The 14,852-nt window shown below is 44.9% G+C and overlaps 1 protein-coding gene across 2 annotated transcripts in view; it reads left to right on the top strand.

Annotated features, from left to right (window-relative positions):
• The window catches only part of NME7 (NME/NM23 family member 7), a 268,375-nt gene that overhangs the window by 809 nt on the left and 252,714 nt on the right, over positions 1-14,852 (top strand). The gene's annotated exons all lie outside the window — the stretch shown is intronic.

Here is a 14,852-nt window from a genome sequence, read left to right as displayed (position 1 = left end):
TCGCGGGGCGGGTGCCCTCGTGCGGCGGGTGCCCTGCTCCACACCCCGCCCCAGGGCCCTGAGTAGGAGCTGCACTGGCATCAGTTCTCGTCTAGAGCGATCACCTTATCGGCAGGTGCTTTTGAACAGGAGCGCCCTGACGAGCTCTTGGGAGAGCTTCTGGAACATTCCCTGGCTTCAGCCACACCCCCAGAAATTCGGAATCCGTAGGAATGGGGCTTGGCATTTGCATTTTAAACAAGCCTGTAGGCGATTTGAATTCACGCGCTTGTTTGAGAGCACCGGGTTCTAGTTAACTCGCTGAACTGGCTAATCTTTCAGCCGCTTACCAGTAGCGGACGGGGGGGGGGGGGGGGGGGATGGAAAGATGACTGTGGTCGGAGGTCAGGGCAACCGAGCCCCTCCCCGCCCTTCATTCTCCCTTGCTCCACAGCAATCCTTTCCTTAACCCCGTTGCCCCTGCGCGGTTCCTGTAGGGCTCTTTTCACACTTTGCAACCCCTGCCCCTTCCCCTCCTTCGTCCTCCCGACTAAGCAGATGTCGGTCTTCTTCCACCGCAGGCCCCCAGGCTACGCACCCATATATACAACAACAGACCGGTGGTGAAGGCTAATCCAGCTTGCCTCTAGACCTCACGGTCTCCTACCCATTGCAGGACTGTTTGCTTCCGCTTATCTTCTTTCTTTCCGGTGCTTTCAGCCTTTCTCTCCTCTTCCTGTTTCCCAGTGTTCTGGTCCTACATCTTGAGAAAATGAAATAAAACAAAGCAGGCCTCTCAGGCTGTGTTCATGCAGAGGTTGCCCAGTCCTCCATCTATCTGAACTGCCTCAAAGCGCGTATTTTCACGGGCTTCCACGGCCCCTTTCCCATCCTCGGTTCTGTTATCCGACTTTCTCTTGAATGGCTTCCGTGAAGTTGCTCTTGTCTAAGTTTCGAATGGCTTTTTCAATTCCCATCCAGTAATTTCTTCTCAAAGTTTACCTACCTTTTCTGGGACAGCCGAAGTTCATGAGCATTCATTACCTCCCCCCTGCCCCGGTCTTTCCTGCTTTTCAAATGTCTTTCTCTGGGGCTCAATCTTTAATATTTTCAGTAATCAGTGCCTTTGCCTGGGGTGATTTCATCCACACACATGAGTTTTACTAGTGCGGAAGCATTCGAGTCTAAATTTCGATTTTCATCTCACATCTGCTAGGGTTAACCTAGTTGCTTCTGGGACACCTCTCCCTCCTCACCCAAATGCCTCTCCAAATGTGCCATGACCAAAACTGAACTTGCCATCATTCCACCTGGTTTCTCTAATTCCATCAAGTTAATTAATGATATCACTATAGTATAACCTATAGTATGGCTTTAGTATTATATAACTTTAATATTGTGTATTAAATATAATCTAAACCAGAAACCAGAGTTGTTCTCTATTCCTTTTCTGTGCCTCCCATATTCAAAGGGTCTTTAAGTCCTGTTTTAGTTTAAGCTTTGTTTTTTTACCCAGACAGTTGGAGTATTTCTTTTTTTAAAAAAATTTTTTATTAACATATAATGTATTAGCCCCAGGGGCACAGGTCTATGAATTGTCAGGCTTACACAGTTCACAGCACTCACCATAGCACATACTCTCCCCAATGTCCATGACCCAGCCACCCTCTCCCTCCCCCCAGCAGCCTTCAGTTTGTTTTGTGAGATTAAGAGTCTCTTATGATTTGTCTCCCTCCCGATCCCATCTTGTTTCATTTTTTCCTTCCCTACCCTCCAAACCCCCCCACTTTGCCTCTCAAATTCCTCATACCAGGGAGATCATATGATAATTACCTTTCTCTGATTGATTTATTTTGCTCAGCATAAAACCCTCTAGTTCTATCCACATCCTTGCAAATGGCAAGATTTCATTTCTTTTGATGGCTGCATAGTATTCCATTGTATATATATACCACATCTTCTTTATCCATTTATCTGTTGATGGACATCTATGTTCGATCCATAGTTTGGCTATCGTGGGCATTGCTGCTATGAACATTGGGGTGTACATGCCCCTTCGGATCACTACATTTGTACCTTTAGGGTAAATACCCAGTAGTGCGATTGCTGGGTCATAGGGTAGCTCTATTTTCAACTTTTTGAGGAACCTCCATACTGGTTCCCAGGGTGGCAACACCAGCTTGTGTTCCCACCAACAGTGTAGGAGGGTTCCCCTTTCTCCGCATCCTCACCAACATCTGTTGTTTCCTGATTGGTTAATTTTAGCCATTCTGACTGGTGTGCGGTGGTATCTCATTGTGGTTTTGATTTGTATTTCCCTGATGCCGAGTGATGTGGAGCACTTTTTCATGTGTCTATTGGCCATTTGGATGTCTTCTTTGCAGAAATGTCTGTTCATGTTCTCTGCCCATTTCTTGATTGGATTATTTGTTCTTTGAGTGTTGAGTTTGATAAGTTCTTTATAGATTTTGGATACTAGCCCTTTATCTGATATGTCATTTACAAATATTTTCTCCCATTCTGTCACTTGTCTTTTGGTTTTGTTGACTCTTTCCTTTGCTGAGTTGCAGTATTTCTTGCCTGGACTTTTAACAGTATGGTATGGCAGTTCTTCAATCCATTATTTTCTCTGCCACAAGAAGGAATTTTTAGAAAATATTTTACTTATTTATTTGAGAGAGAGTGAGCACAAGTGAGGGGGGAGGGGCAAAGGGAGAGAGACAAGCAGACTTCTTCCCCTCTTCACAGGGAGCTTGATGTGGGGCTCGATCCCAGGACTCTGGAATCATGACCCGAACAGAAAGGCAGACGCTTAACTGACTGAGCCACCCAGGCGCCCCAGAAGGAAATTTTAAAGACCCAAATATTTGAAGTCACTCACCTCTTTTAAATTCTAGACTTTCCATACTCTACAGTGTAAAATTCAAAGTACCTGGGACGGCATACACGGCCCTCCATCATCCAGCACTGCTCAGTCTAGCTTCTTCCACGTCCCTCCGTTGCCAAGACATTCCTTTCAGCTGCTTGTCTTTTGCCGAACATTTTAAGCAACTTCGAACTGGTGATATGAACGTCCCCTCTCCTTTGCACATGCTGTTCCTTCCACACGAGATAACACGTATCTCCTTCTTGGCCGGCCTGATTCCTTCCGATACTTCCATACCCAGGTTCGGTGTCTCTTCTGTGATGCCTTATGTCTCTACTCAAAGACAGTTGACTTTTCTTTTTTTTTGGTCACAATTTTACATGGTACACATCTCACTTGCCACACTCAGTTGGAATTATTTGTTTATGAGTTTGTCACTCTTACTGAACTGAACTGGTAGAGGGACCGATCTTTATTTTGGTCACTGCTATTGCCTACACCATAGTAGGCCCTCAGGTATTTGCTGAAAGAGAAAAGAAAAAAAAAAAAAAAAGAATGTGGTAAGTGCCCTGAGAGGTTACAGAGTGCTTGGGGGATATAGGAGGATGGAGTCTTCACTTTTCAGAGTCAGGCCATCGTTAAGCAAATGGAATAGAATTTCCATAGTGGAAATTCAGTGGCCTGAACAGTGGCACAGGGAGATGGAAATTGACATTTGTGGAATACTGGTTTTCTTCCTGCTTGTCTTACATTCTTGTCATTCAGAATTCCCAATCACCCTAAGAGCAGTGAAGTCCTCTCCCTACCCTCTGCCCCGGCTGAAGTTGTGTGTGGTGGTTCTTTCAAATTGGGTGGTTAGTGAAGGCCCCTTTGAAGAACTGACTTCTGTATTGAGACCTGAATAAAGAAGTGCAGTGACCCGGGAGGAAGTGTATCAGGTAACATTAACAATAGGATCAAAGGCCCTGAGGCAGCAAAGTGGTTGTCATATTTCAGGAAGTGATCTTGTGATCGAATGAAAAAAAAATAATAGAAATTCGGTGGTGGGGCAGGGTGGGGGCAGCAGCAGTGCGGGGGCAAGGGGCGGGAAGTTCGGCAGAGAATAACGTGGCATGCAGTTAGGGAGGGAGGCAGAGGCCGGCCCCTGTGCGTGTACGATAGCATGGTTGCTCAGAGTAGGTTCTAACCCATTACTCAGTCAAGAAATCAAGTTGTTGTGTGTAGCCAGCATTAAAAAAAGACATAAAGCGGACACTATATTCATTGTATGTGCTAAGGATAACTTCCATGAAACTTCAGTGTGTGCCTCGTGTGTACTGGATTATGATCCAAAATGCATTCCTTCCTGTCAGTCATGGTCCACAAAGCTCCAGATAGAGTGTACTTCGAACAGTATATACTTGAAGAAGCAAAATCGTTGATCTCAAGGAGCACAGATTTCTTATTCCTCGTTTGACCTAGTGACAATCTTCCTGTGCGGCAGAAGAAGCTGAATTTAATGAGAGCCTGAAATTGACTAGAGCAGAATTTTCAAGTTTCTTTCTGCGCCCAGATCTCTCTCTGATGTCAGTTGCTGTCCTTTACGCGAAAGGAGAGGCGTTTTCGTTCGTGGGGAGAAAGGAGGGAAAAATGAAACAAGATGGTATGGGGAGGGAGACAAACCATGAGAGACTCTTAATCTCACAAAGCAAACTGATGGTTGCTGGGGGGTGGAGAGGATGAATAGGGTGGCTGGGTGATGGGCACTGGGGAGGGTATGTGCTATGGTGAGTGCTGTGAATTGAATAAACCTGATGATTCACAGACCTGTACCCCTGGGGCAAATAATACATTATATGTTAATTAAAAAGAATAAATAAAAAAAAGAAAGAAAGGAAACCATGGAGAAATTGGTGTCCTTTCTCTGTGTTCAGTCTCACCTCTGGCATGTGTATTGTATGAAAGGCTGATGGTTTCTTTCCCTGAGCCAAAGGTGGAATTTGTTTGCTCTGCTGGTGTGCCTCCCTGACCGCTGCAGTTACGTTATCTGGTCAGCTTCTGTCTGCATCTGGTTTGTTAACAGCTGTAGCTTGCAGCGCCATAATTAGTTCCTGACGACAAATTCTAGACCTGCCTCTGTCTTGCAAAGCAGAGACAGGCCAATGTAGTTTAGTGTATCTCACATACCTGTTGTTTAAGATAAAGAATGTGCTAGAGTCATCAATTGATTTACTTTTGTGCATAAAGAGAGGAGATAATTCCAAGGCTCTTTTGGCTACCAAAGAGATAGGAATGTTCTATATTTTCTAAAATAGAACATTGGTTTGAATGCCGTTAACAAAGATGATCTGTTAGTATAACGTAAGGCCTTCAAAGATTATCCGCTATGTTCCGCAAGAAATAGACTAAACAAAGATCTTGAAGTTTTTGGTCTGAAAGAGACTTCAAAGAGAGTTTCGTGATGGCTAAAACAGGATTTTATTGCATGAAATGTTTTTCAGTTTCCAGCTTTATAAAGTTTCTTCTAAATAGGCTTACCGTTTTTATCTTTGGCATGCACTTCTTAGCTCTCCAGGATCCCTTTTGTTACTGGGAGTGCTAACTTGGAAGGACGGTAGCTCCAAGCCCCAGGCAGGATTTCATTTGTGGGAACTGAATCAAAGTGCAGCGCCTAATATAGATTCCTGAAACCACAGAAACAGTTTTTCCCACTAAGCGATTTTATTACAAATGCAGTTTGGAGCTGGTTACTTTCTTCTTTCAAAGGAACCGGTAGTATTTGCAAAAGTAAATAGCAGTGGGTTAGTAGAATGCCCTTATTTTCCTCACAGGTAGCTCTTTTATCTTTTTCTGTCCTTTTTCTGCCTTTTAATTCCCCGTCTTTCTTTTTTTCCCCAGCTTTATTGGGATGTAATTGACAAGCGGTACTGTGTAAGTTTAAGGTGTATAAGGTATTGATTTAATAATGTATATTGCAAACTGATTACTTCCTTAGCGTTAAGCCTACACCTGTGTCGCATCACATAATCACCATTGCTTTTTTTGTGATGAGAACGTCTAAGATCTACTCTTAACTCCCAAGTACGTAACGCAACAGTGTTAAGTGTCATGACGGTGCTGTGCGTTTGAGTCCCCAGAACTTTGGCACTTCTAACTGGACATTTTTACCCTTTGACTGACATCACCCCAGCCCCTGGTAACCTCCATTCTACTCTCTGTTTCTGAGTTTGGCTTTTTTAGATTCTCCGAACAAGTGAAATCATACAGTGTTTGTCTCTGACTTACTTCAGTTAGCGTAATGGCCTCAGAGTCCATCCCTGTGGTCACAGGTGGCAGAATTTCCTTCTTTCTCGTGGCTGGAGAATATCCCAGTGTACGTACACCACATTTTCCTTACGCATTCATCCATCGACGGACACTAGGTCGTTTTGATATTTTGGCTATTGTGAATAATGCTGCATTGAGCATGGGGGGTGATCTGTCTTTTGGAGTTGGTGTTTTCATGTTTTTCTGATAAATACACAGATGTGGGATGACTGGATCCTGTGGTAGGACTATTTGTGAAATAGTGCCAGGACCTGCATGTAGTTTTCCACAGTGGCTGCGTTTTATATTCCCACCAGCACTGTGTGGGGTTCCTTTTCTCCACAGCCTCCCCAACACTGGCTGCCCCTTGTCTTTTTTTTTTTAACTTATTTTTTAAATTTAATTTCAGTGTACCAGAATTCATTGTTTATGCACCACACCCAGTGCTCCATGCAGTCCGTGCCCTCTCTAATACCCACCACCAGGCTCCCCCAACCTCCCACCCCCTGCCCCTTCAGAACCCTCAGATTGTTTTTCAGAGTCCATAGTCTCTCATGGTTCACCTCCCCTTCCAATTTCCCTCAAATCCCTTCTCCTCTCCATCTCCCCTTGTCCTCCATGCTATTTGTTATGCTCCACAAATAAGTGAAACCATATGATAATTGACTCTCTCTGCTTGATTTACTTCACTCAGCATCATCTCTTCCAGTCCCGTCCATGTTGCTACAAAAGTTGGGTATTCATCCTTTCTGATGGAGGCATAGTACTCCATAGTGTACATGGACCACATCTTCCTTATCCATTCGTCCGTTGAAGGGCATCTTGGTTCTTTCCACAGTTTGGCGACCGTGGCCATTGCCGCTATGAACATTGGGGTACAGATGGCCCTTCATTTCACTACATCTGTATCTTTGGGGTAAATACCCAGTAATGCAATTGCAGGGTCATAAAATTTCTATGGAATCAGAAGAGACCCCGAATTGCTAAGGAAATATTGAAAAAGAAAAACAGAACTGGGAGCATCATGTTTCCTGATTTCAAGCTTTACTATAAAGCTGTGATCACCGAGACAGCATGGTACTGGCATAAAAACATAGACCAGTGGAACAGAGTAGAGAGCCCAGATATGGACCCTCAACTCTATGGTCAAATAATCTTCGACAAATCAGGAAAAAATGTACAGTGGAAAAAAGAGAGTCTCTTCAATAAATGGTGCTGGGAAAACTGGACAGCTCTATGTAGAAGAATGAAACTCGACCATTCTCTTACACTGTACACAAAGATAAACTCAAAATGGATAAAAGACTTCAATGTGAGACAGGAATCCATCAGAATCCTAGAGGAGAACATAGGCAGTAACCTCTTCGATATCTGCCACAGCAACTTCTTTCAAGATATGTCTCCAAAGGCAAAGGAAACAAAAGCAAAAATGAACTTTTGGGACTTCACCAAGATCAAAAGCTTCTGCACAGCAAAGGAAACAGTCAACAAAACAAAGAGGCAACCCACGGAATGGGAGAAGATATTTGCAAATGACAGTACAGACAAAAGATTGATATCCAGGATCTATAAAGAACTCCTCAAACTCAACATACACAAAACAGATAATCATGTCAAAAAATGGGCAGAAGACATGAACAGACACTTCTCCAATGAAGACATACAAATGGCTAACAGACACATGAAAAAAATGTTCATCATCACTAGCCATCAGGGAGATTCAAATTAAAACCACATTGAGATACCACTTTCCACCAGTTAGAATGGCCAAAATTAGCAAGACAGGGAACAATGTGTGTTGGAGGGGATGTGGAGAAAGGGGAACCCTCTTACACTGTTGGTGGGAATGCAAGTTGGTGCAGCCAATTGGGAGAACAGTGTGGAGATTCCTCAAGAAATTAAAAATAGAGCTTCCCTATGACCCTGCAATTGCCCCTTGTCTTTTTAGCCCAGCTCTTCTAACCAGTGTCAGGTGACAGCTGTGCTGCTTTTGATTTATGTTCCCCTTCTGGTTAGTGATGCCGAGCACCTTTTCATGTGCTTGTCCGCCATCTCTAGGTTTTCTTTGGGAACAGTCTGTTCGGATCCTCTGCCCAAGTTCTTACTCCTGTTCGTGTAACTGTTACTCAGGTGTATGTATTTGTAATGTAGATGTTAATCCCTCCTTAGATAACATAGTTTGTAAATATTTTCTCCCATTCTGAGGATTACGTTATCATTTTGTTTAATGTTCCTTTAACTGTGCAGAAGCTTTTTAGTTTGTTGTAGTTCCACTTACTGATTTTTGCTTTTTTGTGTGTTGTTTTTGGTGTCCTAGCCAAAGAACTGCTTCCCAGACCAGTGTCAAGGAGCTTTCCCCCTATGTTTCCTTCTAGAAGTTTTATGGTTGCAAATCTTACATTTAAGTCTTTAATGCATTTCAAGTTAGGTGTCGTGAGTGGTGTGAGAAGTCCAGTTTCATCCTTCATCTACTCTTTCTCGGTCACCAAGTATCCGTCAATTCGAACGAGTATTTATTGAGTGCTTTTGTGTGCCGGGCACTGGCTCTGTAGTGAGTAACAAGATTGCCCTCCCTCCGTGCCCATAGATTAGAGCCCAGATTTCTTAATTGGCATTGGAGACCTTCTCTGGTCCCTACTTACCTTGTGCACCCCATGGAACTTATCGAGAAAAAAGTGGAAGATATATTACAAGGGTAAGTTGGGTTCTAAAGGAAAGATTACAAGGTGAGGTAGAAATGCGTAAAAAAAGAGTGGTCTGTCCTAGCCAGGGTGATCAGGGAAAGCCTCCTTGATGGTTTAACCTTTAAATCCCCTTTTTCCTTAGTGGAGGAGACATACAATATATTCAAGACATGAATGAAGCCATGAAACAATGGGTAACCTCTTTGGTGCCAAATGATGTGAGGAAAATTAAACTTAGTAATGTTATAGTGGCTAGTTCCAAGAGGAGGTAGCTAGAGGACCTTTATGGGGGACAATTAGAGAGGGTCCTCTTGAGGATGTGGCTTTAAAAAAATTTTTTTTTATTTGACAGAGAGAGAGAGATCACAAGTAGGCAGAGAGGCAGGCAGAGAGAGAGGAGAAAGCAGGCTCCCTGCTGAGCAGAGAGCTAGATGCGGGGCTTGATCCCAGGACGCTGAGACCATGACCCAAGCTGAAGGCAGAGGCTTAACCCACTGAGCCACCCAGGTGCCCCAGGATGTGGCTTTTAAATTGAAATCTCAGAAAAAGGGAGCATGCCAGGTGGAGATCAGGGGAAGTTCATTCTGAGCCAACAATAGCCAAGTGCAGAGGCTCATTCGGGGCATGGCAGGGGGCCAGTGGGGACGGGTTCTGGGGAAGGTGAGGCAGGCATGAAGACTGAGATGCTAAGGCAGGTGGGAACCAGGGGATACTGAGGCTTATGCAACTTGGGAAGGATTTTAGATTTCATTCTAAATGTACTGGGATAATGCCTCTAATACTTTTTTCCTATTCTGTCAAAATATTTTATTTTCCTTGGATCTGCCTTATTTAAACCTTAACTGTATTAGTTTGGTCTTTCAGTGACAGTTTTCATCCTATCTGTAATATTTATGATCTTATAAACTTTGGAAAATATTTTCATATAAACTTTGGAAAATATCTATCTGTGCAGATCTTATGTTTGAAGATCAAACACTCCTGATTTCTCCTTTTATAATTGCTTTTGAATAATTTAATTGCTTGTCGGTTGTGGCTCTGTTGGTTAAGTGTCTGTCAGAGTCTTGATTTCTGCTCAGGTCATGATCTCAGGGTCTTGGGATGGAGCCTGTGTCAGGCTCTGTGCTCAGTGGGGAGCCGGCTGAAGAGCATCTCTTCCTGTCCCACTGTTCCTCCCTGCCCTTGCATCTTCTCTCTCTCTCTCTCTCTCTCTCTCTCTCTCTCTCTCTCCATAATCTTAAAAAAATAATTGAAATGCCTTTTTCTGGACCGTTTGTTTCCATAGTGTCTTCTCTAAGGTGTGGTAGGCAAAGTGGGTGATATCATCGTGTCTCCATGGATACTTCGTTTTCTGCTGTGATGTCATCTGTTGTCTTTCTGGATGGAGCGTAAGATCGGAGTAACTCGTTCTCCAGAAATCTCTCCAATAGTTCTATTAACCTTAGATCCACTTTCTTGGAAAATCTGTTTAAACTACTTCACTTCTAAAAGCTGTTGATATTTTAAGACTTTCTACTTATTAGATGTGAGAAATTATAGCTATTAAAATGTACTGCTCAGTTCAAGTTTATTTTCTGGTACTAGGCACTTTGTCTAATTAAGTTGCTATTGTTACTCTCCTGACTCATCTTATGTACTGTGCCTTCTTTGTAGTGCTTTATTCTTTAAAATTTATTTCCATATGCATGCAGAATGGCTCCAGAATTCTGATATATGTAAATTTAAATTTCATCTTCTACTTTCTGTGGTTCTAATACAAGTTACATAATGCATATGCTATATACATTTTATATCTTGTCAATATATCATTGATACGTTTGTTGTGACATATACATAGTATATAAATAAAATACATGTAGCATATATATATATATTTAACTTGAATATATATATATATCCAATATTTAACTTGTTATACTGTAGAAACAATCATTTTTGGAGATTAGCAAATATGTAGAAAACATATGATTAAATTCATCTGTAATGTCACTGTATGCAATTTGTTAGTATTTTAGTATAATATTCCAGTCAGACACACATACATACATACATACATAGGTGTATATACGTATGTATATGTATATATCTTTGAAAGTGTGATCCTACTGTATATATTGTTTATAAATCTCTCTTTTTCACTTAATAGATCTTAGACAATTTTCCAGATCAATTTTAGGACCAACATTTTGTTCTTTCACTTACTTTGGTATAACCAATCTGTTTATTTACTTGGTCTTTTTTTTTTTTAAAGATTTTATTTATTTATCTGACAGAGAGAGATCACAAGCAGGCAGAGAGGCAGGCAGAGAGAGAGGAGGAAGCAGGCCCCCTGCTGAGCAGAGAGCCCGATGCAGGGCTCGATCCCAGGACCCTGAGATCATGACCTGAGCCGAAGGCAGCGGCTTAACCCACTGAGCCACCCAGGCGCCCCACGAATAAATAAAATCTTAAAGAGAAAAGAATAAATTAGAAATAGAGTAACTGGGTGAGAGAGGCCATGTGCATTTCTGAGGTTTTCATGATATGCCTCACCAATTACCTCCAGAAAGTTCTACCATTTGTCCCCTGCTAGCAGTGTGCCGTGGTGCCTGCTCCTTCTAAGCTCTAACCTGGTATTGCTATAAATTTCTTACATGGGGGCGCCTGGGTGGCTCAGTGGGTTAAAGCCTCTACCTTTGGCTCGGGTCATGATCCCAGGGTCCTGGGATCGAGCCCTGAATCGGGCTCTTTGCTCAGCAGGGAGCCTGCTTCCTCATCTCTCTGCCTGCCTCCCTGCCTGCTTGTGCTCTCTGTCTGCCAAATAAATAAATAAAATCTTTAAAAAAAAAATTCTTACATGGATTGGACAATGGATTTGAACTTTTAATAAAAATTTCACTTTTCTTACCCAATAATATATTGATTATAAATTACAATATGTTCTATAGATGGGAAACAGTTAATGCTTACCTAAAGTATTTTCCTGTAATTATTGTTTGCCATTTTTCATAAATTGTTAGGATTCTAAATTTATTACCAGTATATACTGAGGAAGATGGAGGTAACCTTTTCTAAACTACTATTCAGAGCTGGATTATCCAGTCCTTTCTGGTTACTTGTACTGAAGAAGCAGCCTCTTGTAGGACAAAGGAATGGGTGTAGAGCTAGAAACCCCCAAATTTTCAATCCTACTGCAGTCTTGGCTTCAGCTTATATTTACTGTGTGACTTGTAATCCTTCTGGGCAGTTGTCTTCCCTTTCATAAAATCAGAATGATAATTTCTGTTCAGAGTGGCTTGAAGCATTTTTGTGTGAAAGTATTTTTGTGTATGAAAGTAATTTATAAACTGAAATGTACTCTGTGTATGAGCTGTAGTACTCTCATAGTAAGCAGAGTGCTGTCTAATGGAACAAGCTGGGGGAAAATGGAAATCTAAAATCTAAAACAAATTTTAGAAATATTTGAGGTTAGTGGTGTTCTTGTCCAACTTTGTGGCTATTTAAAAATTTCCTCTTATATATTAAGTTTCTTGTCACGTGTGTTAGAGTCATTTTCCTGCTGGAAACAATCAAGGGTCAGGGAAAAGGGTGGGAAAGACAGGAGATGGCAGGAACAGTACTTGAGACAGGTTTAGTAACTCTCCTACACTTTTGGGAAGGGAATAGCTCGATGTGTCTGATCTCTATTTAGTGAGCATTAGATCTGAGATCCATGAATTTCTACTCAGTTTAAATAGATTAGGTGGGAACATTGGCTTTTTTTTTTTTTTTTAAAGATTTTTATTTATTTATTTGTCAGAGAGAGAGAGGGAGAGAGAGCGAGCACAGGCAGACAGAATGGCAGGCAGAGGCAGAGGGAGAAGCAGGCTCCCCGCCAAGCAAGGAGCCCGATGCGGGACTCGATCCCAGGATGCTGGGACCATGACCCGAGCCGAAGGCAGCTGCCCAACCAACTGAGCCACCCAGGCGCCCCGGAACATTGGCTTTTATTTGTGGTAGTTGAGATTTTATTATTCCATAATTTGATTGTGAAAAGTACAAGGAGTCCATTCAGGCCTAATCTGTTTTTTGCTACATAAGCCTAGAAAATACGGCTTTGGAAGAACTGAAAACCTCTCGTCTAGCGGCAAGGGCAAGTCTCTCATTAGGTTAAGTCATCTTCCTCTTTAACTTGTTGTATGTGCCCAGTCTCTGAAAGGCGAGGGTTTGTATGCTGTATCTGAATAGTTTTCGTGGTTAAACAGCTTTAAAATTTCTATCCAAAGGGAGGATGGCTCCAAAAATATGGTCACTAACCACCCCCTCCCCCAGCATTTTCATTTATCATCTAATGCTGTCCTTAAGATTTTATCTTGTTTCCCAGGACACACACAGGTTGAGCTGTGCGGTAATCACGCTGGCAGTGGGAACAGTATCCGTTCCTAGATACTGTTGTGCAGTGTTGGTGGTCAGTAGTAACAGTATCCGTTCCTAGACACCGTTGCGCTCGAATGAGACAAAGTGCTTCGCCTGGGGCTGTGCACAGTGGAAGCCCCGAGTGCGAGCTGTCGCCGCTGCGGCCCCGGTGCCGCGGGTGTCAGGTGCAGGTGTCCTGCTGTGGAGGGCGGGGGGCAGGGGGCAGGCCCGTCCTGTGGAGGGGCTCGTGCAGGGCGCGAGGAGTTCACTGTACCGCAGGCTCTGGGGTATTTTTTATTCACTGGGTTTCAGGTTGACTTGGACTCGGGAATATACAGACATGTGAAATGAAGCTCCGCAAGCTCCGACGCCCAGCGACTCCTACAGTTCGCGGAAGGCGCGTGGAGACCGGAGCGAACCGTGTCCCGGCGGTTTGCTGTTCGGGGTTCGCCGGCGCCCTGGGAAGGAGGTGCCTCGCGCAGGCCCTTTCTCTTGCCTTTACACACGCTGCTTCTGCACCCGAGGTCCGTGTGGGCCGAGTCTGCCGGGCGGGGACATCCACCTTGTGACTCGCCCGAAGTGCCTGAGGCGTCTTACGAACACGATTTTTAAGCACATTCTTTTTGGTTTGCCTTTTCGAGACACGTGTGTGTAAAAGGTTCGCATCCGTGCCTGCACACTTGCCCCCGCTCCACCCGCGCGGTTTGCGCACAGGCTCCCCGCTGGGCGCCTGGGGGTGGGGGGGAGGGAGGGAGGGGCCCTGTCCCCGCGCTCTTGAGCCGCCCCCGGCCTCGCTCTAGCGCCTGACCAAGTGCCGCATCGACGTCCCCCGACGTCTCCCCGACGTCTCCCCGACGTCTCCCCGCCTGGCAAGGCCTGGCTGTCCCCGGCGAGGTCCCTGGAGAAGTCGCGGTGTCCCGCGGAGACAGCTGTTGCGCATCTGGAGAAGAGAGCCAGTCCCCGTGCGCAGCGGAGTGGGGGGTGTCAGGGAGAACTGGGCTGAAGGGAAGGGAAGTTGACCCCCCACAGAGTCCCCCACCAGTCACTTGGTGGGGACCGGCTGGAACCGGTTTCAGCCCCAGAGAAGACGGAGAACACCAGGCTCTCCTCCCCGCGGGCGCGCTCGGCTCCGTCCGTCCTTCCGCGGTGGTCGGTGGTCGGTGGTCCGTGTGTCCGGCCGGCCCTGTGCGGACTGTCTTCGCACCCGGGGTGGCAAGGAGCGGCCGAGCCCTGCCCTGAGGAGCCGGGACGCCGGGGAGGGGACATGTGCTGCGGCGTCGGGTACCGGTAAGCGCTGTGACAAAATGCCGCTTCGGGTACACAGCGAAGGAAGTTAGAGGGGTTTGGTGCGCGGCTGGGTGGAGGGGACGCCTCTCCGGACTGAGACCCCGGTGGCGTCGGGTGGCACAGGGCGAGCCCGGCAGCGCCAGCAGGAAGCTGTCCAGCAGAGGGGACAGCAGGTGTCAGGAGCCTTTGGCCGGAGCCTGCTCGTTTGTCCAGGGACCAACAAGGCCAGCCTGATGGAGCTGGTGGGTGGCGGGTGGCTGGAACGCGGTTGAGGGACAGCTCGAGGCCAGATCACACAGACCCCCGGGCTGAGAGTTCGTCAAGCCTCAGAGCTGGGAGGGGTTTGAGAGACCCCATTTCTGCTGCTGAGCTTGTGA

Source organism: Lutra lutra, chromosome 15 (assembly GCF_902655055.1).
Source record: "Lutra lutra chromosome 15, mLutLut1.2, whole genome shotgun sequence".
In the NCBI taxonomy this organism is placed as follows: Eukaryota; Metazoa; Chordata; class Mammalia; order Carnivora; family Mustelidae; genus Lutra; species Lutra lutra.
Note: the sequence above shows the minus strand (reverse complement) of the source record. Positions and strands in the feature narration are given on the sequence as shown.